The sequence below is a fragment of the Pseudophryne corroboree genome, chromosome 6 (genome assembly GCF_028390025.1).
Source record: "Pseudophryne corroboree isolate aPseCor3 chromosome 6, aPseCor3.hap2, whole genome shotgun sequence".
Taxonomy (NCBI): domain Eukaryota; kingdom Metazoa; phylum Chordata; class Amphibia; order Anura; family Myobatrachidae; genus Pseudophryne; species Pseudophryne corroboree.
The window spans coordinates 258617924-258645435 of record NC_086449.1 but is presented as its reverse complement, the minus strand read 5'-3'; the positions used below and the strand labels follow the sequence as shown (position 1 = coordinate 258645435).

At 41.2% G+C, this 27512-nt stretch overlaps 1 long non-coding RNA gene across 2 annotated transcripts in view; it reads right to left on the bottom strand.

The window, feature by feature from the left end:
- Positions 1-352: 352 nt before the first annotated feature.
- The window catches only part of LOC134931978 (uncharacterized), a 31448-nt gene continuing 4288 nt past the window's right edge, over positions 353-27512 (bottom strand). Inside the window, exons 3-5 of one of the 2 annotated variants that reach the window (XR_010179214.1) lie at positions 14408-14582; positions 7535-7637; positions 353-1141 (exon numbers count right to left, since the gene is read on the bottom strand). This is a non-coding gene — a long non-coding RNA (uncharacterized LOC134931978). Of the gene's footprint in view, positions 1142-7534; positions 7638-11857; positions 14583-27512 lie in introns of those variants that run through there. The other variant, XR_010179213.1, reaches the window with a different exon arrangement.

The following is a 27512-nucleotide window of genomic DNA, read 5'->3' as shown; positions in this document are numbered from 1 at the left end:
ACTGCTGATAATTTTTAAAACAATGGTAATGCTCCCAGGTTGGAATACAATATGGCAGTTAAGAGATATTCTGCAATGATTCTTGAAACATAATTTTCCACCACCATTAGCCAAGCATCTTATGAGTGACTTTCTAGGGGAAAAGGGTGAATGCCTTAGGACTATCATAAAAGTGTCCCCCATTTAAAAAAAAAAAAAAGTTGAATAATTAATAATTATTGTTACCATGTACGTCAGTGGCTGGTTAAATCAGTGTAATTATTATGTACTTACAGTATATATAGCATTTTTAAGTATTTTTAATGAGTATAATCATATTCAATTGCTGCCTTATTTTCCTGGCCAGTCTTACAATTGTAGGCATAAAATCATCCTGTTGGATGATGTTGTCACTTTGTCCCTCTCACAACTCTATATGGACACCCCTAGCTGAGTTGGAGTCCTTTGGCACAATATCACGGTTAAGGCTAAACACTAAAGATTCTTGAACTTCATTGATTTTAACTTTGGGTTCTGTCGAAGTCAAAAATATTACATAGAGAGAACATACAGACTCCACACATTATGAGTCGGTATAATTGCAAATACGCACAGCGAGCACAGCAATATATGGTAACATATGCATTTACACAGACATGCCACAGAGATAGATTCGACACATATTTCATACAGCACATAATTTGAACATATCAAGCGCCAGACATCATAAAGTTTCAAATTATATAATGGCGTAACGTCATGTATGTGTATCATTGGAACGAAGCAAGATGGACATATCGTGTTTGGTACTAAAACAACCAGATTAATGTGTATATCAATTTGATGCCTGTTATTAAGTTGTAGCTCATTGCAACAAGTAGATATGATTAAATGTATGAAAGCTAAAGTCACTCTTATTAGAACAATGGATTTCCTGGAAGACAGCATGCCTGACCAGTGGCTATCTCCTGTAATTACACCATCAAGGCTGGACCTTTCTTGCATATGAACTGACCAGTGACTCATCATGAATGAGAAAGTTCCCTCCCCTAGACTAGTCTGTGCACTCCCCCAAACTACATAGTATATAGCTGATTGCAGACACAAGGGCTGGCTGTTCTTTTTGTCCCAGATGATGGTAGAGATGTTGACTGTCCAGTGGCTGCATGATTTTACAGAGAGAGAGAGAGAGAGAGAGTGAGTGATATGGAATGGAGACTTTATTTGAGCAAAATATGGTAATTGTATCGCTGGCCATGTATGTACTTGAATTAGTTTGTATTAACTGCTTACTGTGTAAATTGTAACCATGTAACTATATATATACTGTACATTGTGATATATTGAATACATATCCTTTTAATAACAAATATATACATCAATGAGCTTTGGAACTCAGATAATGTTTGGGTGTATTGTTTTCTCTTATGGGATGCAGTGTTTTGCGATGTATAGCGCACATTCATAGCACATGGTAATAAGATGCGCAGGCATCTACAGTATATATTAGAGCAGGCATTTTAAATATTTGTTAGAAAGCAAGTTGACATTTACATATGGGGCTGCGTCTGCGATATCATGTTCTTAATGATGCTCTGTACATTACAAGCGCGGCTGTGGTTGACCGGCTAACGATGGACGCATCGCGACATCCTGACGAATCACATCCACGTGTTTTGTTGTGTTATTAGTAAGGAGCTGATATGAAATTCAGGGGACGGTGTGTTTCTCATAATATTTAAGATGCTACAATATATTTTTATTGTTGCAAAACAAAGTTCAAATAAGTCATATTGTGTTTGATTCAGATTGGATTGTTTATCTGTTAAGTAGATTTAAAGTACATTTAAAAGTTGCTGCATAGCCATAATATAGCTGTGTTAGCATGTTGAGAAAATGTGTACATTTTTTTAAACTCAGGCCTAAAGTAACTTTGGTGCCTGTATAGAGTGTGATTTCTTAGTGACAAAGGAGCCACATGGCGTGTCCACCATCTTGTGTAAACCTGATGGATGTGGAAGGGGTAGGAGCAGTGGCCATTTTAGGAAGGTCACTTTCTAAATAGCTGCTTTTCAGTCTGCTCAGAACAATCAGTTTCCTTTGTCACAGAGTTTCCACATATCTACAAACCCAGCACCATTTATGAGTTACCAATGAATTTATTTAACCCATACCATAGTCAATTACAAATAGTTACAATTGGGCCTAGTGAGAGTAAATGGTGAGATAAGTGAATACTTGATTTATAGAGAATTACACACAGATAAAAGAGAGAGTTTTGTTTTGTTTTGTTTTTTTCTTTCTTTTCTTCCAAGACTTGTGGAGTCTGTTTACTAGGATAGGCATTGAAATGCAAATTAACCTGTGTAACTACTTTTTTTTTTAGTAGTGAAAAGCAAATATCTTTGATATGCAAATTAGAGGCAGTGAAGAGGTGATGTGTCTCATAGGAGGGCAGTAAATGGTATATATATATATATATATATATAATATTATTATTATAATTATGTGTATATTTATATCAGTGTATGTTCTGCAAGATAGCTATCCAATCTGAATCATAGCATTTAAATTATAGGTTATTAGTCATTATAGATCTGTGTGAAATCGGATACATTTGTTTGCTATATAGATAAATTTGAAATAAATGTATTAAGGGTGTAATCGTAAAAGACATGAAATGCAGTTCTGGCCTAGTTGTTAAAGGTTTATACAGAAAAACTGGGTGTTGTGTTTAGGAGCGATAGTAGCTTTTTATTGCTCATATTTATAGAGACTGTGTGGTTTGTTTTATTGCGGATGCACTTTTGTACACGTGGTATGGACAAAGTACAGGGTCGCACACGCGGCGTAAAAGGCACGCACAGTAGCGTGTGTACGCAAGGTTGCATAGGAGTATGGACGCTAAGTACAAATCACACGATAGTTGTTCAATTAAAAGGCGGGATAGTATACATTTAATACAATAGCACATAACTATCCGATTTCAAAAGCAGATTAGTGTGAGACTTTGTTTAGACCGTACTGCCTCTGGAGTAAAGTAACCAACCTAAGGGAGTGGAATTTTCTGTACAGAAAAGAAAAACAAGGTGTATTTGAGTGAGTGAAAGCGGAGTGAGTGGATTTGAACCCCGGAAATCGGGTCCCGTGGTACACCAAGTAAGTGGAGGCTTGGTGGCGTGAGGCGGCTGACTTCCGTTAATACAGACAGAGATAATACGCAAATCGTGAGGTGATTTGCAGAGGAGCGTGATATAGAATTGTGCATTGAGGAGTATAGAAATTGTGAATTGAAGTTTAAAGGTTTTGTGTTATGCTCCGGCTGAGGAGCGCAGCTTGTATTCGACTCCAGTGATCATAGGGCGGATAGGTAACAAGTACCTATACGCTGTGCGATTGGACCGCATGTTTGTGGGTGCGATACGTGATGCAACTTGATACCCCCTTTGCGAGCTTTTGCGTAAACAAAGGTATCACTAGCACCGTGTAGAGCATATGCAAGCGTGATTTGTGTATTGCATAAAGGGAAGTTTTCGCTGGTCTCTCTCAGGAAAATCTTCAACGGTGGATATTCACTGGAAAAGGTAAGTTACTCCAAAGACTTCCAGTGAATAGAAGCCAGTTAGGGCCTCACTTGGTATGCGGTGGTCACAATTGGAGTGAGTCGTGGTACACCAGCGGAGAAGAAGTGAGTGAAAGCGTTAGGTGTCTTTCACCGTCTATTGTGTTGTGCATTTGGGGATTTCGTTTACAGGCAAAAAGTCCGTGATGGGATCCAATTGCACAAGCAGTGGGCGTTTGGTAGCTAGGGTTCAGGCTGAAGAATTGCGACCGAAGGGGTCAGAATTGTGGCCGAGAGGGTCAGCGAGGTTTATTATGTGTGAGAAATATAGTTCACACATGGAGGCTTTTTACAATGAATGGGTACATATGACTGCTGAAGATAGGGCATCATTCTCTGGGGTTGGTGAGTTTGATCCTAAGGTATTGCAGGGATGTAGTACTGCTGTCCGGCGGTCAGGAGACCGCCGGTCAGCTTACCGACGCCGGGATCCCGGCGGGGAGGGGCGAGTGCAGCAAGCCCCTTGCGGGCTCGCTGCGCTCGAAAACGCTGCGGGCTTGGTGGCGGCCTGCGGTCGCCACGGGTTCTATTCCCACTCTATGGGTGTCGTGGACACCCATGAGTGGAAATAGTCCCTGTTGGTCGGCATGCTGACCATTGGGATAGTGAGCCGTCGGGCTCGTGGAGGAGGTCATGTGACTGTCGGTCAGCTGACCGGCGGTCACATGAATACCACCCGTATTGCAGGTGGTATGTCTAACCAAAGTCATATAAGACAAGAACGGAAATATAAGAACTGTTTGATTTTGTAGCAACAATAAACAAGTAGGAAGAAAAAGAGAAAGCAAGTACACCGCCATATGTAGATGTGGAAGCAGTTACGGCCAGCATACAAACTATAGAAAATAATAAAAATATGAAAAATATGAATGTAACCTATATATGTACTAATGAATGTCAAAGTTTTATTTAGGAGGAGAAGGCGACCTGATTGGTTTCAGCCATTTCTCATGCACTCAGAGGAGTATCCAACCGGTAAAAGAAGAGCAGTAGCCTGCGGGGGAAGTGGCTGAGAATAGTGGAACTGGCAAGTATGGTGTCATTCGTGTACATATATAGTAAAACAAAAAAATATATAAAAAAAATTAAGAAAGTAATGTCAGAAATGGAGAAAAACCCGTCCGCACATTAGTATTTGCCAGTAGGAAAGCGGACAGAGATAGGGTAAACCCCGGGTATTTCTTTTAGTTACCATATAAGAGGTATTCATTCCTAGTAATGCCCGTAGTATCAAGATGAGCTCGGAAATGTTTGTTGGACCATGTACATACCCTTAATACGGGATGAGAAGGATTGAATGAATACTTCGCATGACCTAGAAGCTTGTTAATTTTTTTATTTATTTTTTGTCTTTTGCAGTAATAGAAAATTCTCTGTCTGGATAAGATCACTGGAAAACATTAATTCGGCAAATGGGAGGAACGAAAGAAGTGCAACATTACCCTTTGACAAAAACCTGCTGAAGTTATGATTGGGCCCCTACAATGCTAAACCCTTTCCTTTCCTTCTTTTTCCTAACAGAAATGGCTCCTGACTAACGTAACAGAGATTTTGTTAAATGTGAAATACATATATTGTACTCCCGCTCAGGAAGTACAAGGTATGTTAGATACCCACAAAGACTAATGTTGCATTACACTGTTCTAGATTCATGTCCATCACAGGTAGAGGAAATTATCTCATAAATACCGGGTTCCCTTTGGACCAAAGATGGACAGGACACTGGATTGATGGCAAATGTAGTCCCAGTAGTAGTACAAATAAAAGGTGGCAGGATAGCTCAAAAAAAAAATCCCTCAGTATCCTCTAAAGCCAGAGGTAGAATTAGGAGTGTATCCCATCATAGAGCGGCTGCTACAGCAGGGCATCCTAGTCAGGATGTCCAGCACAGCCAATAGTTCCATCTTCCCTGTGAAAAAGAGTGGGGGAGAGGTTACAGGCTAGTGCAGGATCTAAGGGGGATAAACAGGATAGTTTAGAATCAATTCCCCATAGTGCCCAATCCAGTTGTCATTTTAATAAAATCTTCTCCACCTCTACAAACTCATCTGTCACCAACCTCTATTCTGTTTCTCCACAGTTTCCTCTTCATCTTTTGAGTTCACACAGGGTGGTACAATACATGGACCCGATTACAGTTCAAACACTACATGCCTAATTGGTCCTTCAGAGTTCTGCCTGAACCCAGTATATCTCACCAGCACGATAACACCAGTATTACTGCAGTGTGTCTTGTCATGCACAAAGGGTGGAGGAAGGATGAGAATACTGGTGAAGGGAAATTTTGTATAGACACTGATATGCCTGTTGGTGAATGGCAAACCTGACATTTTCTTTTTCATTTTCTTCTTCTTTCTCTCTTCTAGAGATTTTTTTTCTTTCTTTTTTTTTTGAGTTATGCTCATGGTACTCTACATTGCAAACACACAACAGTTAAATTAAGATACAAATTTGTGTTCCCTACAGGTAAAGGAGGTCTGGAAGGTGAAGGGATATGGACAGGAGTCCTCAGGACTTTGGACAGATGGACACGGTAAGCCAGTGGCCCCCAGAGCATATCTCCCAAGCCTAGCTGAGGTAGCATATGGTCTGACTCACCTAGGATAAGGAAGGTATGTGCAAATTGGTAAGAGCCTACTGGAGTGCACCAGGGTTCTCTTCTCATGCAGGTAAGAAAGCAATGACATGTATTACTTGCTTGAGGAAGAATATTGGTAAGGCAATACCAACAGAGCCATCCCATATCCCTCATGCAGACGGACCTTTTCAGGTAATACAAATCGACTTCGTACAGTTAACACCCTTTAGGAATTATTGTTATGTATTGGTGTGAACAAACAAAAAATCAAGTGGCGCTTGACAATCAGATAATAAAAAACATTTATTAAATGTAAATAAAATTCAATACAGCAACCTCCCGGGGGTGTAATACAATGTTAAAACATCACAATAATCTTGATAAACAATGTGATATGGTTAAACACCTGGTCTATGATTAGAGCACCAATTAAAACAAATGATGAAGATTCAATTACCAATATTACCAAGAAGGTCCCGGATTGTGCAGCGTTCAATGTGTACACTGAAATGTACAGCTGCAAGATGATTTCCAAATAGATTACTCACAGTTGTGTGCTTAAAGATTTTTGCATGTGACACAAACTTAATACGTTATTCAACCAGTATAAGCAAAATGAAATGATGAATAGGAATAAATGCACCTGTTGACGCTGGGCAGGAGCTTTCGATGCCTGCTCCCTGGTGTTATCCCGTTAGCCAGGGAAATGTTGAACACCAGAGCCTCAGCGATGAATGAAGAACGGTGCTGCGGTGCGCAGGGAGCTTGTTTTATCCGTCCTCACCCAGCCGATGTTGCATCTGAAGGCTCCGTGTCTCCCACACGGAGACCGATGGCTGGTAAAGCCGGAGTATTAGCAGGGGTCAGGCCGAGAGCACTGACCAACAGCCAGCCTGTCGTTCGTGCCGCCAGACAGTGTACAGAGCGGCTGAGGCTGGAGCTGTGTAGGTAGAAAGCTGCGGGCTGGGATCTCCGAGCCGCAGCAGTCAAACTGGGCTCCTGTGCACGGCTCTGGAGGGAGATTGAAGTACACAGTGGTACTGATCCTCACGGAGTAACCTGTGTTCCTTAACGCATTTCAACGCCAGCAGGGCGTCTTTCTCAAAAGGCCGGTATAATCATAGACCAGGTGTTTAACCATATCACATTGTTTATCAAGATTATTGTGATGTTTTAACATTGTATTACACCCCCGGGAGGTTGCTGTATTGAATTTTATTTACATTTAATAAATGTTTTTTATTATCTGATTGTCAAGCGCCACTTGATTTTTTGTTTGTTACTTTTGTGCGGTAAGGGATTGGCAATTCCCTTTTACAAGAGGCTGCTGACAATCACATTGCAGTTATACTCACCAGAGCGCATAGTCCTTTTTTTCATATTATGTGTTGGTGTGCACTGATGTTTTCTCAAACTGGGTAGAAGCATTTCTTGCCGCCATGGGTGCTGCTGTGTTTACTGCAAAGAAAATTGCACAGAAATTTGTGTGTAGATAATGGTACACCTAGGAGTAGGAGCAAAGCTTGAAATTGGACTATTGTGATCATGTATACTGCCACTAGTATTATGTAGCATCGGAACCACTCACAGATCTTCACTTAATGAATCACCCTCTTCGAAATTTGTTTTTGTTTTTGTTTTGTTTTTTGTAAGACAACCTCATGTCATGATTGAGCCGCACAATGATCAGAAATACACCAATGAGGTGACAGTACAGTACCTTATCGAGATGAACCAGCATTTGAGAACTTGACAAAAGAACTTGAAACTGTTGATTCCTGGTATGCCAAATACTAACTGTCTTGATTGTGAACCAAGAGACTGTGTGATTGTTCTTACGCTCAGTTTGCCTAATAGACAGGTGGGAAGGACTGTACCAAGTTTTGTTGACAGCACTATCCCAGTGAAAGTAGCTGAGAGAGAGACTTGGGTCCACGATTCCCATTGCAGGAAAGTCGGTAGTCCGGAAGGAACTCGTAAATGGAGTGAGATTGCAAAAGTATCACCAAAGAGTCTGTTCCGTGAAGACTGAGAGGCGGCACTGTTGAACACTACCTGAGCGTACTAAAGGATCACAGAAAGACCAGTCGTTGTAATTGATTTGCTATGAACAATAGTTGTTTTGTTCTATTTCTCTTTTCTCTCTTTCCCACTGACAAACATTTTTTTCAGGACGTTCTATTTTTGCGAGGTTTTTCATGAGGAGTCGAGTGTGGGACTGGAACTGGTTCTGGAGGAAGGAGTGATTTCCTTATAGGATCCCAGGATTAGCCGATCAGTTTGTTAAAGCCATAGAAAAATCAAAGGTCTAGTAGTTACGGAGTTTGGAGGTAACATGATAGGCTATTGTCTGAGGAATACTGTATTTTGTAGTTATTGTGACCCCATATTTGATGATGAGAGCATCCAGAGATGTCAGTCTAGCAAAAAGGTGACAGACATCCCTTGAGTGATTGCCACTCACTAGTGGGTAAGGTCTTAAACCAAACGGAATGTTGGATGTGCTCACAGGTACCTCTAAGATGAAAAGATGCAGAATTCGTGCCATTTTTTTTTAGAGTTTGCTGAGGTACTTGAATTACATGGAAGGGGAGGAGACCGGTGGACAAAGAATATAATATAACTAGACCCCCTAGCCTTAAGATCCACCAGTTACCATAGATAAATCCTTGGTATCTTTAAATCTCACCAATTTCAGGAAATTGGAGGTAATCAGGAACAATCAGACAATGGCTATTCACACATAGCAGATAAAGAGCTCATTAATATATGTGGAAGAAAGGTTTATGAGTGGCTTTCCCTGAACTCCGAAGGTTTATGTTATCTAGGAAGGACACTACTTATAACCCTTGTTCAATGATTAAACAGACCTAGCATATGTTCCAGAAATGGAAACAATGTTCAGAAAATGATAGGAATATGTAAATCATGAAAACTTTATACTTTATGTCACTTTCACGATTTGTTTGTGTCTTCTCCCTCTACCCAGCAGAACCTCAATCGAATCCGAACATCAGTGTACAAAGACGCAGGTACATGTATGTGTGAAATGTTCATTCAAATTAGACATTATAGGCCAAAGCACTGTCCCAGCATACTCTAGAGGTTGAATGTTGCCCCACACCCAACCAGTGGTCCCGTGACCGCCGAGTGCATATAGAGGATGTCTTGTCCTCCTCCCTGTCTTCCCCAAATATAGTCAAGTGTCTGATTTGCGAAATGAATACATACGTGTGTCTAGGTCACCGATTATTGTCTGAAATATTTTTTCTTATGTTAATAATTTATGGCAGTTATTGTTTACTGCCAAAGGGTGGACTGTCAAAGTCAAAAATATTACATAGAGAGGACATGCAGACTCCACACATTATGAGTCGCTATACTTGCAAATACGCGCAGCGAGCACAGCAATATATGGTAACATACGCATTTACACAGACATGCCACAGAGATAGATTCGACACATATTTCATACAGCACATAATTTGAACATATCAAGCGCCAGACATCGTAAAGTTTCAAATTATATAATGGAGTAACGTCATATATGTGTATCATTGGAACGAAGCAAGATGGACATGTCGTGTTTGGTATTAAAGCAACCAGATTAATGTGTATATCAATTTGATGCCTGTTATTAAGTTGTAGCTCATTGCAACAAGTAGATATGATTAAATGTATGAAAGCTAAAGTCACTCTTATTAGAACAATGGATTTCCTGGAAGACAGCATGCCTGACCAGTGGCTATCTCCTGTAATTACACCATCAAGGCTGGACCTTGCTTGCATATGAACTGACCAGTGACTCCTCATGAATGAGAAAGTTCCCTCCCCTAGACTAGTCTGTGCACTCCCCCAAACTACATAGTATATAGCTGATTGCAGACACAAGAGCTGGCTGTTCTTTTTGTCCCAGATGATGGTGGAGATGTTGACTGTCCAGTGGCTGCATGATTTTACAGAGAGATAGAGATAGAGAGAGAGTGATATGGAATGGAGACTTTATTTGAACAAAATATGGTAATTGTATCGCTGGCCATGTATGTATTTGAATTAGTTTGTATTAACTGCTTACTGTGTAAATTGTAACCATGTAACTATATATATATACTGTACATTGTGATATATTGAATACATATCCTTTTAATAACAAATATATACATCAATGGGCTTTGGAACTCAGATAATGTGTGGGTGTATTGTTTTCTCTTATGGGATGCAGTGTTTTGCGATGTATAGCGCACATTCATAGCGCATGGTAATAAGATGCGCAGGCGTCCACAGTATATATTAGAGCTGGCATTTTAAATATTTGTTAGAAAGCAATTTGACATTTACAGTTCATTAATAGGCATCAATATCACTCTTATTTGGGGATTTAAATGACACCATCTCTATACACTTTTTTTAACTGGGATTATTGCCTTCTGTTCAAAAAGATTCAGACTTCCCTTGAGAAGCGGAACTCATAATCATGGATTGGCTAACTTCAGGGACAAAATTGTTTAGAAAAGAACCAGGAAGCAGCTAAACCTCTTGTTTTTGAAAGTTAGAATGGTGTAAAATATATTTTGTATTTCAGGATGCTTATAGGTCGGCCTGCATAATCATTCTTGGTGACTGGCTGGGTATGTAGCTTAGACCTATAGGTCTTTATTATTCTTACTTGGGTGAGATGTATCTTCTAAAGATGACAAGTGAAGGTGTTGCCCATAACAACCAACCATCTTTTACTAGCTATCAGTGATCAAGTACATAGCTAGAACAGGGCCGAAACTAGTATTTATGCCACCCGGGGCAAGGTAGTAATTTTCGCGGCACTTCCCCCCCAAAAAAAATAAAATAAAATAAAATAAAAACCCTGTCAGACTTAAATAATCAGATTATCAGAATTTTTTTAAAAAGGGAATACTATTGGACAATATTCCCTTATGCGCCTCAAAGGCCCTATGTGTCACATGCCCCGCCAGTGTGTTCAACTACATGCTCCTCTGTGTGTCCCCATACAGTGCACTATATCATAACACTTCATCAATGCACTACATTCCCCTATACACTGCACTACATCACTATACTACATCCCCTAAAGCCGGCATAGTAGAGATCCCAGGAACTGGAGCTAACCCGGACAGCGTCGGTGCCAGCTGTGGGCAGACAGGTTGGTCAGAGCCAATGCCCTGGGTACTGTCTGCTGTCTCGCTGGAGCAGCACAGCACTGCCAGTAAAAATCTAAACAAAAAACCCTGCTCCTCTGTAACTCCTTGGCACCCCGTCAAATCCTGCACCTGGAGCGCATGCCCCCTTAGCCCCCGCCTAGTTACAGCCCTGGCTAGAAGCTGATTAGTTACTATGGGCAACTTCCATCTGTCCTTATTAGAAGGTTTGATATATGTCCCTCTTGGTGTTTTGTTACTGGTGTAAGCTGCTGTTGATTCTTCAATACAGTAAATGTTAGACTCAAAATCCTGTTGGATATGGACAGTGCAGAATTAAACACTTTAGAGGCACCAAGGCACTCAAAATTCCGCCCGCCCCCCTCGCAAATGATTTCCTAATACGTTTTTGAATTTTATCAACCAACAATTTTAATAAACTCATTTTATTACACAAAACAAATATTAACAATTATTTGTTATTAAACCAATTAACATATTATGTAATTGTACAAAAGGATTATCAATTAATATAAAATTTTAGTTTCTTTGAGTTGATTCATTGTCTCTATCTTTTGGAAACAATTTAAGAAAGCTTGATTGTCATTTTCTTTCAAGATCAAATCAGTATTTTTTTGATCCGTTTTACCTCAATCTACTTTCATTTCCTTTTATGCTGCCTCTTGCTGACTGCATTGAGTAAATCATCATAGTAAGGGGACATTGTGGCTGCTTTCTTCATATTAGGGATTTGGGAACACAAGGCCTGATTAAGAGATGGATGGAAATTCAATGGCGCATGTAAGCCGATTTGAAGACGTCTCAGTAGTAGAGATGTATTCTGCATGTAGCTGCAATCCCAGCACTGCGACCGACGTCACATGCTGGGATCCAACATTGTGACAAATGGACACGATGCTCACACAGTCGGCCAGCTGAGTAAGCCTAAGCTTACGCAACTGATAAACGGACAGGGGTCTGTGAGGCCAGGAAGCATGCACGGTGACACACAGACCCTTGGCTCTCCTCTCCCAGGAACACAGGCCTTCCCTCGCCCCCTTTTCCCCCGTTCAACACCAGTGCATTTCATTCAGGCAGTGGCAGAGGTGAAGTAAAGGCAGAGCCGGCCCTAACCAATATGATGCCCTAGGCAAGATTTGGATGGTGCCCCCTAGCACCACTGCTAGTTCTGCCTCTGACCCTGCATCCCTTTCCCAGCACCATCACCCCTCACCCATAGCAGTCCTTATTTTGGTGCTCCTACCCCCTATATTTTAAATAAGACCAGTGCGCACATTCGGTGCACAGCCCAAAAACGGGGTGTGTTTTTGCTGGCAAGGGGCATGGCCACACAATAGTAACCCCAATTCAAATTACGCCACACAGTACTGCAACTTTATTCACATTTTATCATGCGATAGTGTCCATAATTCATAGTACATCACACAGTAGTACCACTTTACCTTTTATACGTTACTCCTCACAGTAGAGCCCCTTATTCACATTACATCACACTGAATTGCTGCTCATTCATATTGTACCACTCCATATTGCTCTTTATTCACATTAGACCACACAGTAGTGCCCTTGCTATACGTTACGCCACACAGTAGAGCACCTTATACACATAATGTCACACATTATTAATGCATTTATACACATAATACCACAAAGTAATGCCCCTCACACATATGACACACATTATTAATGTCCTAATAAACATAATGCGCCTTACACATTATGACAAGCTTTTTTAATGCCCTTATACACATAATGAGACACATAATGTCCCTTACACATATGCTGCACATTATTAGTGCCCCTATACACATAATGACACACATAGTACCCCTTACATATATGCCGCACATTATTAATGCCCTTATACACATAATGACACACACAGTGCCCCTTACACATACGCCGCACATTATTAATGCATTTTTACACATGACACACAAAATGCCCCTTACACATATGCCGAATACTACTGCACACCCAACCCACACACACAGCACTCACACGGCCGCTAACACTGTGACCTCTACCTTGGATAAAGATGTGTCCTCATAAATCTTGCCTCAATGCTAACGTTGTGCACCCTTTTTTTATGAAAATGCATCTTATTTGCATTGCTGTGTGGCTAGGATGCACAAGCAGCTTCTGCTGATTAAAATGATATGCAGCATGCCTATACTGTGTGAGACTGTGGCTGTATCTGCATATGAAATGCTACACGCAGAATATAGGCATGCCGCATATCATTTTAATCAACAGAAGCTGCTGATGCCCCTAGGCATACCAAATGCCCTAGGCATTTGCCTAGTTTGCCTATGCCTAGGACCGGCTCTGAGTACAGGCTATAATGAGAGGCCTGTTCTGCGCATGAATGGGTCTTGCACAGCTGCAGATTCCCAATTATTAGGAATCTGCGAGTGTCCCCTCTCCTGTATCCATCTCTGAATCAGACCAGAGATGGTCACAAAAGAGCAAACTTTTCAGCTGAGTGCTCTGGTCTCCTTGCAAGGCCTAAACACATAATGATGGCTAATTTGTCCCTGGTACAGTATGTCTTTGAATGCTACAGTAGGGAAAATAGAATGTAAACTCCATTGGGCTAGGGACTGATGTGCTTGGATAACACATCTTTGATTGTTGGACAGGTTAGCACTATGCAAAACAGTAATAATAACAATTATATTAACAATGACAAAATCATAAACCACATTAACCTCATTTCTCGCTGGTTTGATCCTCGTCAAGATCAATTAGTTTCTACCAGCAAGAGTCTTCTTCCTACCACACACATTGGAGCACAACAACCTGCAAAAGCAGGCACTTAATATCTTCATCAGGCAAATGGCTTTTTCCCGCTCTCTTCCTATTCCTTACATCGTAAATAGCCAATATAGGATCTCTGTTAATATGTTTACTTTGGGCATCATCATAAAATGCATCAAAGTCATAAAATGGACAGTAACGGAGCAGTGTTTGTGTCTCTTATATGTCTTTTAAATATACATTTTAATCTTTATGGCAGAACATAATTCAAGTGTGAAATAGATCATTACAAACCATGCAAATCAGGGGAGGTGTGAAGCAGGCTTCAGAGAGCAGATTTCTCCATAGCAATGATTAACATGCAGCAGCTTCTGTTCCTCTCCTCCTGTCAGGCTCTGCCGCTTGTCTGTGGGATGGCAGAAGGGAATTATCATTTCCTTACAGCAGCCTCTGTCATCACAGATAGGAGCTGAAGAAAAAAACTGAGGTCAGTTAGCCAATTTAGCTTAGACCACAGTACACAGACACACAGAATGTAATTTAACTTATCACACCATTACAACAGATGCAAAGCCAGCCACTAAAGAATAGGCTGCTGATGATTTTTTCTGGTTTATTTTCTACATGGATGGAATGCTTCAAAGACATATACTGCATGTGAGAGATGAAAGATGTGAGCGCATTATAAGGACTCCACATGCAGCTGCCCTTGCCCTGGAATAACCCAGTAACACAGGTATGTAAGCACCTGTATGATACAATAGGGACAAATATGTACAAAACAGAAAGGATGGAGGATAAAAGAACTTCAAGGACATCACAAGGAAAACACATGCAAGATTCTCATAGCATTTCCTCTCCAAGTCAATCGATGACCAATTTGTTATATGACTGAGACGTGGTACTTCATCTCTGGGCATCTGGTTTGTTGTAGTGGCATTGTGACCTGTATGGACAATCTATTCAAGCTCCTGGTGACGACTAACTCCGATCTGCTGCATTGCATATGTATAGATATATGTGTACATCTATATATCCCCCCATGTTTGCATGTCAGTTTGAGTCTATTGTCTTTTGAATAAAAGCCTGAAATCGCACATAATGGCTGCTGTGAAGTGTTTTTATATACAAGCATCTAGCATATGGTGCATCATTCAGTGTAATGACGGGTAAGTGATTGTAAAGTTTACAATCTCAAGGAAGATTAAATCACAGTATGTTTCTGAATATTTACATTGCAAATAGATAGCAATATATACTTGAGTGGGACACATGATAAAAACATAATTTTGGTGTGTGGTTTAAATCCACCAAAATTAAGATGAGTAGACTATGGAACTTTCTTGCCTTTATCATGTGAGTATAATATAAATTAAATTAAGCAAAATACCTAATTTATTTTTAATGCTTATTAAGCATCGTGATGGCTGTTAGTGAAGTACATGTCAGACTAGAAAATTATGAAACAGGCTTTATTTCAGGCTGTAGGAAAGTAGGTTCCATGAGTATTAACAGAAAAGGGTTTTTTACAGTAAAGGCAGTAATGCTGTGGAAGGTCCGTCAAGGGAACTGGTGCTTGATAATACTGCTGAACTTTTGAGATATGTTCTCGAACTATATTTTTGTTGTAATGTATTTGTGAATAAAGTTATGCCAACAGTTTGTATAATGTTATGTTGATCCACAGACAAATCAGAGTGTTGTTTTTGAATTTGGAAAGTATTTTTTCCCTAGTGAAACCAATTTGAAGTGGCTTAAAACAATACAAAATTAGATAGTTGAGGAGCAATTAAACCTGGAAAACTGTCTTCCATGACCAGTATAAATTTTGCATTATGACACAGTTCTAGCAGATTTTGTTTTGGTAAATTTACACAATTGCTTTCAGATTTATTTTAGTGTTCATACAGTACATATTACAATAATTAAATCAACACTTAATCTGTTTAATCAAACATGCCATCTCTCTCAAATGTTTAAGTTACAGAAAATATTGGTACTGTATAAATAGATTATATTAAACCTGATGAATGCTTATCATAAACTGGGTTGGGTTGTAGAAAAACCTGTAAAACTATTTCCCTACAGGTGAGGCGAGGAGACAAACAAATGTAGCGCTGTGACCCTGCACCCCTAATGTCACATCACGGATGATAGCTGTGGCTATCTGTCACCTACATGACAATCAGCCTTAAGAAGACGTCTTGTACCATATGTTAATCATTACCACAGCCCAACAATGTGACAATATGTGGAATCTGGCTATGTAAAATAATCATTTACACTCCATTTATTCATGTGATAACATATGGTCTCAGTTGCCTGCTTTGGAAGATGCTAAAATTGCTTAGCAACACTCTTGGGTCCATTCCGTTAAAGTACAACACAGCGCACAGATGTGACTTTAATGCTGTTTGCAAGCCCCAAGGTTCTTAAATGCATAATCAACCTTTTTTCTAATTTGGTTATCTAAGTAAATGAAATAGTTATTGCTTACTTATTGGGGTAATTTCCATTTTTCAGATGCCAAGCATGAGACTGAATAAGAGTATGAGATTAAGTACTGATCTGCCCACGAGCTTGAGCAATTTTAAGTAATTTTCTAGTTATTTTAAGTCCACGGGTACTGATATGGTCTTTAAGGTTTGATCTCTATTAACATTCTTTGCTACGGAATTTGCACAGTATAGACCAGTGATTGGGAACCTTTGGCACTCCAGCTGTTGCTGAACTACATGTCCCAGCATGTAGCAGGGCCAAATAGCAAAACTGTAGCAGGGCATGCTGAGATGTGTAGTTCAACAACAGCTAGACAATATGAGTTAGCTCATTCAGAGATGGATGCAGATCACTGCATATGCAGCCAGATCTGTGTCCATCTTGCATGATGGGGGCCACACAGAATGTGTGAGGCCACCTCCCAATGCGTCTGCAGTTAGATTACAGATGCATCGGAACTAAGGTTGACCCCTGGCAGTGCAGCCCGATTGTGCTGACAGGCGGTCAGCCGCCATTTTCAAAATCGGAATGGCTGCATGTGACATCACACAGCCACCCCGAAAACAGTCCTGGCCCTGCCCCTTTTTGGCCTGCCTTGCCACCACAACAGTGCATCGCTGCTCCACAAACGCCTGCTACTGTCAATCTCATTGCGGCTGCATTCTTCAGGGATGCAGTCGCAATGTGTATGCCCAAGCAGCCCCAAAGTCAAGATTCATTGACCCAGTGGGCGAGATTCAAACGTTGTCCTCGCCGGCAGCCACTAGATGGTGCCGAACAGTGATCTCCATTTGTCTGCATTTCTTGCGTGAAAAGTGACCCGTTCGGGCACCCAAATGACAATGTTAGCGATCGTGCAGCCCAGCACTTTGGTCAGGCTTAGCAGCTTTATGTGGCTAAACCCAACCTCTATGGGCGCGATCAGCACAATAACGAGACTTAATTGAATATCGCCCCTGCTATCTCCCATCACTTTAGACGGGAGATCAGGCACGACAATTGAATTCCATCCAGTGACTTAATTTACCGCCAATGCTTGTTTCCCCAGAGGAGATGAACAGATCTTCCATTGTTCCAATACAAGGACAAATCATAGTTGGTTTAATCAAAAGTTAAATGTAATTTAAACAGTGGTTTTAATGGTATTAAAACTCATTTATAGTGTATATTGCTTGCTTCAAAACACAGGTATTTGTAAAATCCTAAACTGTGATGTACTGTAATGTAATCGCTATTCTTCATATACACTTAAAATGTCTGAATTAAATGTTAATGCTATACGGATCACACTTAACAAGCAGAATGGAAGGGATTATATAACCAGGATTTTTGTAGGTGCAATTAGTGCAATATACCACCATACAGCTTGAATGATATCAATTAATGTAATATACCATCATACAGCTTAAGTTACTGCAATTAGTGGAATTAGTGCAGCTTGAATTATTGCAATTAGAGCAATACACCACTACAAACTTTGTACTGGCTGGCAACCTTTAGCCTGGTGGCAAATACAATAAAGTGGCCCTGGCTTTTCTACCAGCCCTCCCTGCATATCTCCTAGATTACCCCCTCCATTCTCATCTCTCATTACCCCCTTCATAGTTCTCTCACTGCCAGTTCCTTCAATATAACTCTGAGCCCCTCATAGCATACACTGACCTCATAGTACTCAATGACCCCCTCACAGCCTACTCACTGACACCCTTCCTTATTAACTCCATCACCGCCCCCCACAGCACTCACTGCCCCATTCACTGTCAAACTCACATGCACCCCCACTTCAAAGTCCACCTCACAGCACTCCCCTCTCCTTCACTGTCCACCTTACAGCCCCTTCACTGTCCTTCTCAAGTAGTTCCCATCTACGATAACCATCTCACAGCACCTTCTCCCTCCAATGTAAACATCACAGCACTTCTCCGGTGCCTTCAATGTCCACCTCTCACAGCACCCCCCCCCCCCCCCTTCAATGTCCACCTCACATCCCTTCCCTCTTCTTTACTATCCATCTCACAGCACCCCCTGGCCTATTCAATAAGCACATAACAGCACCCCTAGCACCCTCAATAACCACCTCACAGAACCTCCCCCCACCCCGCCCCTCCATTGTATATCTCACATCATTCTCCCTGTCCCCTTCATTGTCCACCTAACAACATTTTACGACCCCTTAACTGTCCATGTCAAAACACTCCCCCTTCATAGTATTTTAACATGAAGTGGATTGAAATTTCCACTGTCCAGGATCAATATGCTGTGGGTGCTGAACATTTCATTAAGAAAAGATGACACAAATTTTCTGCTATGTACTTCAGATTGATTAAAGTACATATACATTGATATGGAAGATTGAGTCTTTGGCAACCAATATCACGGTTGGAGATAGCTGAAGATTGCTGGCTAAGCACAGACCTATTGTACTTGATGATGTATGAGATACTAATCTAACTCTTTTTAAATAAAAGCTGTATTATTTAACCAATGCTTGGTCTTGATTTGGTGTTTCTAAAATGATACACATTATACTCATGATTAATGTGGTACACACAAGGTCTAGTATACCACATAAACAATAATGCCACATATAAAGAGCAAATGTGCCTGTTTGGAGGGACATGCCTAGCAGCCTAGCAGGTATTTAACAGATGCAAGTTGTGAACTGATGATGGTGATGACTGCTTTTGTCTGATTTGCCAAACACATCTGAGACATTCCCAATTATTTTATAACTGCAATCTAATAGGACTGCAGTCTACTAAACACTAGTTTTTGTTCTATTTAAACAAAGTATGTGTACTATTCTGCTTGGAAAGGGGCGGGCTGCTGATGTGTTTATGTGGATGTAAAGTAACATTTGAGAAATGTACTCTTACATCTAGGGGCAGATTCAGTTGGCGATGGGAAATTTTAAAAACCCTGTGGCATGTGTTTTTTCCCCGCAGGATTTTAGTATTCAGTTGCTCTGCCACCCCAACGGCACATGCAATCACCCCCCCCCCCCTTGTACCTGATTAAGCAATTGGAAGTTTCTAATAATCAGTCTGTAATTACTAACCTTCCAAAGCAGTGTCTACATAATCCAGCGTCGGATGCCAGGTCTTCTGCAGCAGGGTGAGTATGTCAGCATGTGTGGGTGTTTGCAAGTGTTTGTGAGTATCTGTGAGTGTGTGTAAATATGTGTGTATGTGCATGAGTGTATATGGCCCCTGGTGTGTGTGACACACACACACACACACACACACACACACACACACACACACACACACACACACACACACATCACTCCGTGTCAGTGAATACCCCCCTGAGCTGGCCCTTGTGCCTCCCAGCACTCCCGAAGCCTCACAGCAGTCCCTGGGACTCCCAACAGCTCCTTCCACAGTTGGAAGATGGAGGGGAGACCACAAGAGACTCCCGGGAGTGGTGAGTACCTTTTTGTTTTTCATGCACCACAGGGTTGTCAGCACGCAAAATTGGGCGCGAGAAACGCAAGTTTTTTCTCTTGGCTAAACCCCGCACCCAATTGAATTCCCCGACTAGTGTCCATATGACATGTGGAACGCCCTGCTGCTTGCGGCCTGCCATGTCACAGCTTGGTGTATTAAGTCATCATGGCATATTGAGTCACTCTGAGATGCCAGAAAGGCCAGAGAGTGTAATACATTTTGTACTTGGACAGGTGAAGGGGACAAAGCACCTGCATGGACAGGCAAGTATGTACAGTATAGTAGTGTGAGTGTGTAATAAAGGATAAAATCAATTGGTGTATGAGTTTTGTCTTTTTTTTAAATATTTTCATTATTGTAGTAGTACAGGTGCCAGCCACCCACTACTGTTCAGACATCCTAACACTTGCGGTTCTCCAAGTGTCAACATGCTGTGGCAGGCTGGGAGGGATCTGTAGTCCCACTGTAACAGACAATGGGGTCTATTTACTAAGCCCTGGATGGAGATAAAGTGGATGAAGATAAAGTACCAGCCAATCAGCTCCTAACTATCATGTCACAGGCTGGGTTGGCTGATAATGTCAGGAGCTGGTTGGCTGGTACTTTAACTCCATCCCCTTTATCTCCACCCAAAACTTATTAAATAGACCCAATATGACTTTTTATTTTACACTATTAACTCCACACCCGCCACCATCAGTATGAATTGTGTACTCTGTGAGCATTTTTTAAAGTCACATCTCTTATTGTATCCTGGCACATCTGCTACCTATGCAGAGTTGGTTACAGCTCCCATTTGTGACCAATTCTTCATACAGTAGGTAGCAAAATGTAAATTTATTTTCCACAGTCATATTTTACATTTACAATTTGACACAATTGCATCAAATTCTGAATGAGTCCCACAGTCAGCAATATGAGCTCTATTCTACCTACTAGTAATACAAACAATTTCTGGAGGTTGAAAAATAACCTGTTGGCTCACTTTCCAAGTGTCCTATTGTTGTTTACCATTTTTAATTATATTCTATCAATTAAAATATTCTAGGCATTTTTGTTTTAAAATGTGAGAAATATTCATATTTAGGGCTAAATTTACTAAGTGGTGGGTTCTAAACCCCAGCGGTTTGATGGCGGTTTTGCTATCTGCCAATTTACTAAGAGCAAAACTGCTGTCAAACCACACTTTAAAATGGGAGGCATTTGATATGCCAGCTGTCGGGATCCCGATGCTCACCATTCCGATGCCAGAATCCCGACAGTCAGCATACTGACAACTATTCTCCATCTTGGCGTGTCCACGACACCCCTGGAGGGAGAATAAATAGTGTGGTGTGCGTAGTGCGCCACCGTGCCCGCAGCGTGGCGAGCGCAGGGAGTCCGCAAGTTGCTCTATTGTGCTCACCCCGCTGTCTGCATGCCGGCAGTCAGGATCCCGGTGCCGGGATCCCAAGCACCGGCATAACATACTACACCCCTTAAAATAGAATAGAATAGAACTGAAAGGATTTATCAAGCAGGGGTTTTGAAAACAGCCATAAAACTGCCAGTAAACACGTTGAAAAAAATGACCAGCCTTAGACAGGCGTGTTTGCTAAAATAATAGGAAAATTAATTGATTTTGACAGGCAACAACTAATTGACAGGAAAATCATCCAGTTGGGCTATAGAGGATTATGATATCTCTCACCAGACATTACTGGTCTTTAAAAGAAATACTGTATATAACCATTAAATGCCCCCCAAAAAACACACAGAAAGGGCTGCCATCAGTAATTGCGGGGCACAGGATTGACAAAATATGCAACCCCCCCCCCCCCCCTTCCCCGGGGCAGAGCTGTGGTTATTATGGGTAGACCTACAGTGGGGGTGGGGCATCAATTGGTGCATACACCAGTTTAAAAACAAAAATTGACACATTTTGGACTGTGGGGTTGGGTGTTATTATAACATGTCAATCTATCATAATATATGAAACTAAACAAATACAGAAATATTGGAGAGAGAAAACCGATATGAAACACACACACACACACACACACACACACACACACACACACACACACACACTCACACACACACACAAAACCAGAGTCTACGGTATATTAAATATATTGGGAAAGCCACATTGATTTTACATATTATATAAGAAAAGGTGGATCCACATAAAATACTTTGAAAAAACTACACTTACGTAGTCGAAACCTCATAAAAATACATTGAAGTAGCCAGATCCACATAAAAAAACAAAACACTGAAATAGTCAGACCTACTTTTTGTTCTCTGTTTAAGCAATATTTTCTATATCTCTATTGATAATACCATCATCTCTGTCTTCATCAAACTCTTTCTTCTTTCTTTGGCCTCTCCGAGTGGACCCACTACAACAGTCACTCCCTAAGGGGACCGCTGACACCACAATGCAGTTAATACTATTCCTTGTACATGATTGCCGTTTAAAACAAATGTCCAAGTTCAGCTGGGAACCCCCACCTCCGGCCAACTCGAACTTTATTATATTCAGCCCTTGGAGAGAGGTAAAGTGGACAGAAATAAAGTACCAGCCAACCAGCTCCTAACTGTCATTTTGCAAATACAGCCTGTAACATGGCAGTTAGGAGCTGACTGGCTGGTACTTTATCTCCGTTCACTTTATCTCTTTCCAGAGCTTAGTACATAACCCCCCTTCCCCCCAGATTACTGTGTGCATGTCAGTATTATTAAAAATTCCAAGATGGAAGATTCAAGGTTCCACATATACTTTGTACAATCTACGACTGAGCAGTAATTACAGGAGTAGAACTCTTGCTTGTGTGCACACCTCCATGGATGTTGATGGAGCCCTAATGGAACATCTCCACAACTGAATCTACCCCCATGATTACATTTTACCCAGTTTCTTTCTTCTAGGTAATAGTGCTGTCTACTTATTCAATGCAAATTGTCACCAGTAAGTCTTTCTCCAAAATCTGCACTCTAATTTTACTTCCAAAGTGATTTCACTGTCCATCAGGAACTGTCATTGGTTTCCTTCCCTTCCATTTCTGGGTATTGTATTTTGATCTATATCAGTCTATTACTGTTACTTCCTCTTATGTCCCCTTCAAACTGTCCAGAATTGTAAAACTTGGAGACACATGAGGACCCAGTACTGTGTATTTATTATTTTATTGTTATTATCCATTATTTATAATGTTAAAGTCAATAATAATTATGAGACTTCCTTTGTGATGATATTCAGCCTATAGAATTTCTTATCAAAGAGGGTACCACCCCCAATATTCTGCGCAGGGGAGCGTGGACCAAGACAAGAGTTCATTAATGAGCCCCGTGCCTTCAGAGCATGGAATGTACATATTTATACCTTAACATTATACAATTATTCATAAATGATTTAAAAAAAGGCATACATAAAGATAAAATATAAGAAATATACTGGCTGATGGACAGAAAGAGGAAATGCCAAATATGGTCAGATGGTTACTAATTGTAAAGAGTGGTTTTATCCATAAGATGGTAGACTTGTCCACGAATCTTAAATCTCCTATACATAACAATTAGGTTCTACAATAGGCTTCTTTGTCATAAAGGTCATTCTTGTTCATAATAACGTGTTGTTGTCCAAAGTGATGGTCCATCAGATATTCCATAATATGTCCTTCTTGTTCTGCCACAAAGTCTCGTACAATACCATTAAGTCGTAGTTATCTACATAAAAGCCTTGATACTAGTCACGTAAACACCTAATCAAATGATGTTCAAGGATTGAGGGAGAATATACCCAGTGGATATTAACTCTATACTAAAATATAGTGATGAGCGGGTTCGGTTCCTCGGAAACCGAACCCCCCAGAACTTCACCCATTTTACACGGGTCCGAGGCATACTCGGATCCTCCCGTATGGCTCGGTTAACCTGAGCGCGCCCGAACGTCATCATCCCGCTGTCGGATTCTCACGAGATTCGGATTCTATATAAGCAGCCGCGTGTCGCCGCCATTTTCACTCGTGCATTGGAAATGTTAGGGAGAGGACGTGGCTGGCGTCCTCTCCGTTTATTAATAATATTTGTGCTTATTGCTTAATTGTGGGGACTGGGGAGCAGCTGTATTATGTAGGAGGAGTACAGTGCAGAGTTTTGCTGACAGTGACCACCAGTATACATTGTCTGCCTGAAAAACACTCCATATCTGTGCTCAGTGTGCTGCATATATCTGTGCTCACACTGCTTTATTGTGGGCACTGGGGACCACCAGTATATTATATAGGAGGAGTACAGTGCAGAGTTTTGCTGACCAGTGACCACCAGTTTACGTTGTCTGCCTGAAAAACACTCCATATCTGTGCTCAGTGTGCTGCATATATCTGTGCTCACACTGCTTAATTGTGGGGACTGGGGAGCAGCTGTATTATATAGGAGGAGTACAGTGCAGAGTTTTGCTGACAGTGACCACCAGTTTACGTTGTCTGCCTGAAAAACACTCCATATCTGTGCTCAGTGTGCTGCATATATCTGTGCTCACACTGCTTTATTGTGGGGACTGGGGACCACCAGTATATTATATAGGAGCAGTACAGTGCAGAGTTTTGCTGACAGTGACCATCAGTATATATAGCAGTACGGTACGGAAGGCCACTGCTCTACCTACCTCTGTGTCGTCAAGTATACTATCCATCCATAACTGTGGTGCATTTCAGTTGTGCGCAGTATATATAGTAGTAGGCCATTGCTATTGATACTGGCATATAATTCCACACATTAAAAAATGGAGAACAAAAATGTGGAGGTTAAAATAGGGAAAGATCAAAATCCACTTCCACCTCGTGCTGAAGCTGCTGCCACTAGTCATGGCCGAGACGATGAAATGCCATCAACGTCGTCTGCCAAGGCCGAAGCCCAATGTCATAGTAGAGAGCATGTAAAATCCAAAAAACAAAAGTTCAGTAAAATGACCCAAAAATCAAAATTGAAAGCGTCTGATGAAAAGCGTAAACTTGCCAATATGCCATTTATGACACGGAGTGGCAAGGAACGGCTGAGGCCCTGGCCTATGTTCATGGCTAGTGGTTCAGATTCACATGAGGATGGAAGCACTCATCCTCTCGCTAGAAAACTGCAGTGCCACTCCTAGATGGGCCAGGTGTTTGTGTCGGCCACTTGGGTCGCTTAGCTTAGTCACACAGCGACCTTGGTGCGCCTCTTTTTTTCTTTGCATCATGTGCTATTTGGGGACAATTTTTTTGAAGTGCCATCCTGCCTGACACTGCAGTGCCACTCCTAGATGGGCCAGGTGTTTGTGTCGGCCACTTGTGTCGCTTAGCTTAGTCACACAGCGACCTTGGTGTGTCTCTTTTTTTCTTTGCATCATGTGCTGTTTGGGGACAATTTTTTTGAAGTGCCATCCTGCCTGACACTGCAGTGCCACTCCTAGATGGGCCAGGTGTTTGTGTCGGCCACTTGTGTCGCTTAGCTTAGTCACACAGCGACCTTGGTGCGCCTCTTTTTTTCTTTGCATCATGTGCTGTTTGGGGACAATTTTTTTGATGTGCCATCCTGCCTGACACTGCAGTGCCACTCCTAGATGGGCCAGGTGTTTGTGTCGGCCACTTGTGTCGCTTAGCTTAGTCACACAGCGACCTTGGTGCGCCTCTTTTTTTCTTTGCATCATGTGCTGTTTGGGGACTATTTTTTTGAAGTACCATCCTGTCTGACACTGCAGTGCCACTCCTAGATGGGCCAGGTGTTTGTGTCGGCCACTTGTGTCGCTTAGCTTAGTCACACAGCGACCTTGGTGCGCCTCTTTTTTTCTTTGCATCATGTGCTGTTTGGGGACAATTTTTTTGAAGTGCCATCCTGCCTGACACTGCAGTGCCACTCCTAGATGGGCCAGGTGTTTGTGTCGGCCACTTGTGTCGCTTAGCTTAGTCACACAGCGACCTTGGTGCGCCTCTTTTTTTCTTTGCATCATGTGCTGTTTGGGGACAATTTTTTTGAAGTGCCATCCTGTCTGACACTGCAGTGCCACTCCTAGATGGGCCAGGTGTTTGTGTCGGCCATTTGTGTCGCTTAGCTTAGTCACACAGCGACCTTGGTGCGCCTCTTTTTTTCTTTGCATCATGTGCTGTTTGAGGACAATTTTTTTGAAGTGCCATCCTGTCTGACACTGCAGTGCCACACCTAGATGGGCCAGGTGTTTGTGTCGGCCACTTGTGTCGCTTAGCTTAGTCACACAGCGACCTTGGTGCGCCTCTTTTTTTCTTTGCATCATGTGCTGTTTGGGGACAATTTTTTTGAAGTGCCATCCTGTCTAACACTGCAGTGCCACTCCTAGATGGGCCAGGTGTTTGTGTCGGCCACTTGTGTCGCTTAGCTTAGCCATCCAGCGACCTCGGTGCAAATTTTAGGACTAAAAATAATATTGTGAGGTGTGAGGTGTTCAGAATAGACTGAAAATGAGTGGAAATTATGGTTATTGAGGTTAATAATACTATGGGATCAAAATGACCCCCAAATTCTATGATTTAAGCTGTTTTTGAGGGTTTTTTGTAAAAAAAACACCCGAATCCAAAACACACCCGAATCCGACAAAAAAAATTCAGGGAGGTTTTGCCAAAACGCGTCCGAATCCAAAACACGGCCGTGGAACCGAATCCAAAACCAAAACACAAAACCCGAAAAATTTCCGGTGCACATCACTACTAACAAATAACACTGGTTAAGGGAACATAGAATCTCAAGAATCATAGCACATTTAATGAGACAATACAAGATATTTGATTGAATTTCAACAATAAGGTGCCACAAGGGATCCTTTGCACCGCACAAAGGGGATAGAATTGTACACACACGTAGCACAAGTGATAAATGATACAGAAAACTCCACAACGTTACATAGATACAAAAATACTATTTGCAGTTGAAATCATTATGTAGTGAAAACCAAAAAAATGCAAAGCCCTGCCCATAAAGCACTTGCAGTCTATAGGGGATAGGGTTGGACACAAAAGGAAAGTGAGCAGAGTATTCCAGGAAAATATATTTTTAAGTGTATTGTGTTTTCTTTAGTAATGAATTGAAAAAGTACTATAGGAAGAATAATTACACAGTCACTTTTGACATTATGAGTTATCAAAATATAATAAAATGTTATTATTGTAATATAATATAAACAAGCAATATTTGATCTTTCCTGTAAAAAAATGTTTTTCCTTGAAAAATATCCACATACTGGTAGTAAATCACTGTCTTTACAACATTTATTGCTTGGAAAACAAAATGCTAGTGTGCAAAAAATAAATGTGATATTACTCAACTGTTATAGAATGCAATCAGATTGACCTTTAAGAGTTGTGTGTAAGCTTCTCATGTGACTGCATTATGTCATATATAGGCTCTGTGATGTCACCTAATTTGGGAATAAAAGTTAGTGCCTGGCAGAGAAAGCTCAGTTA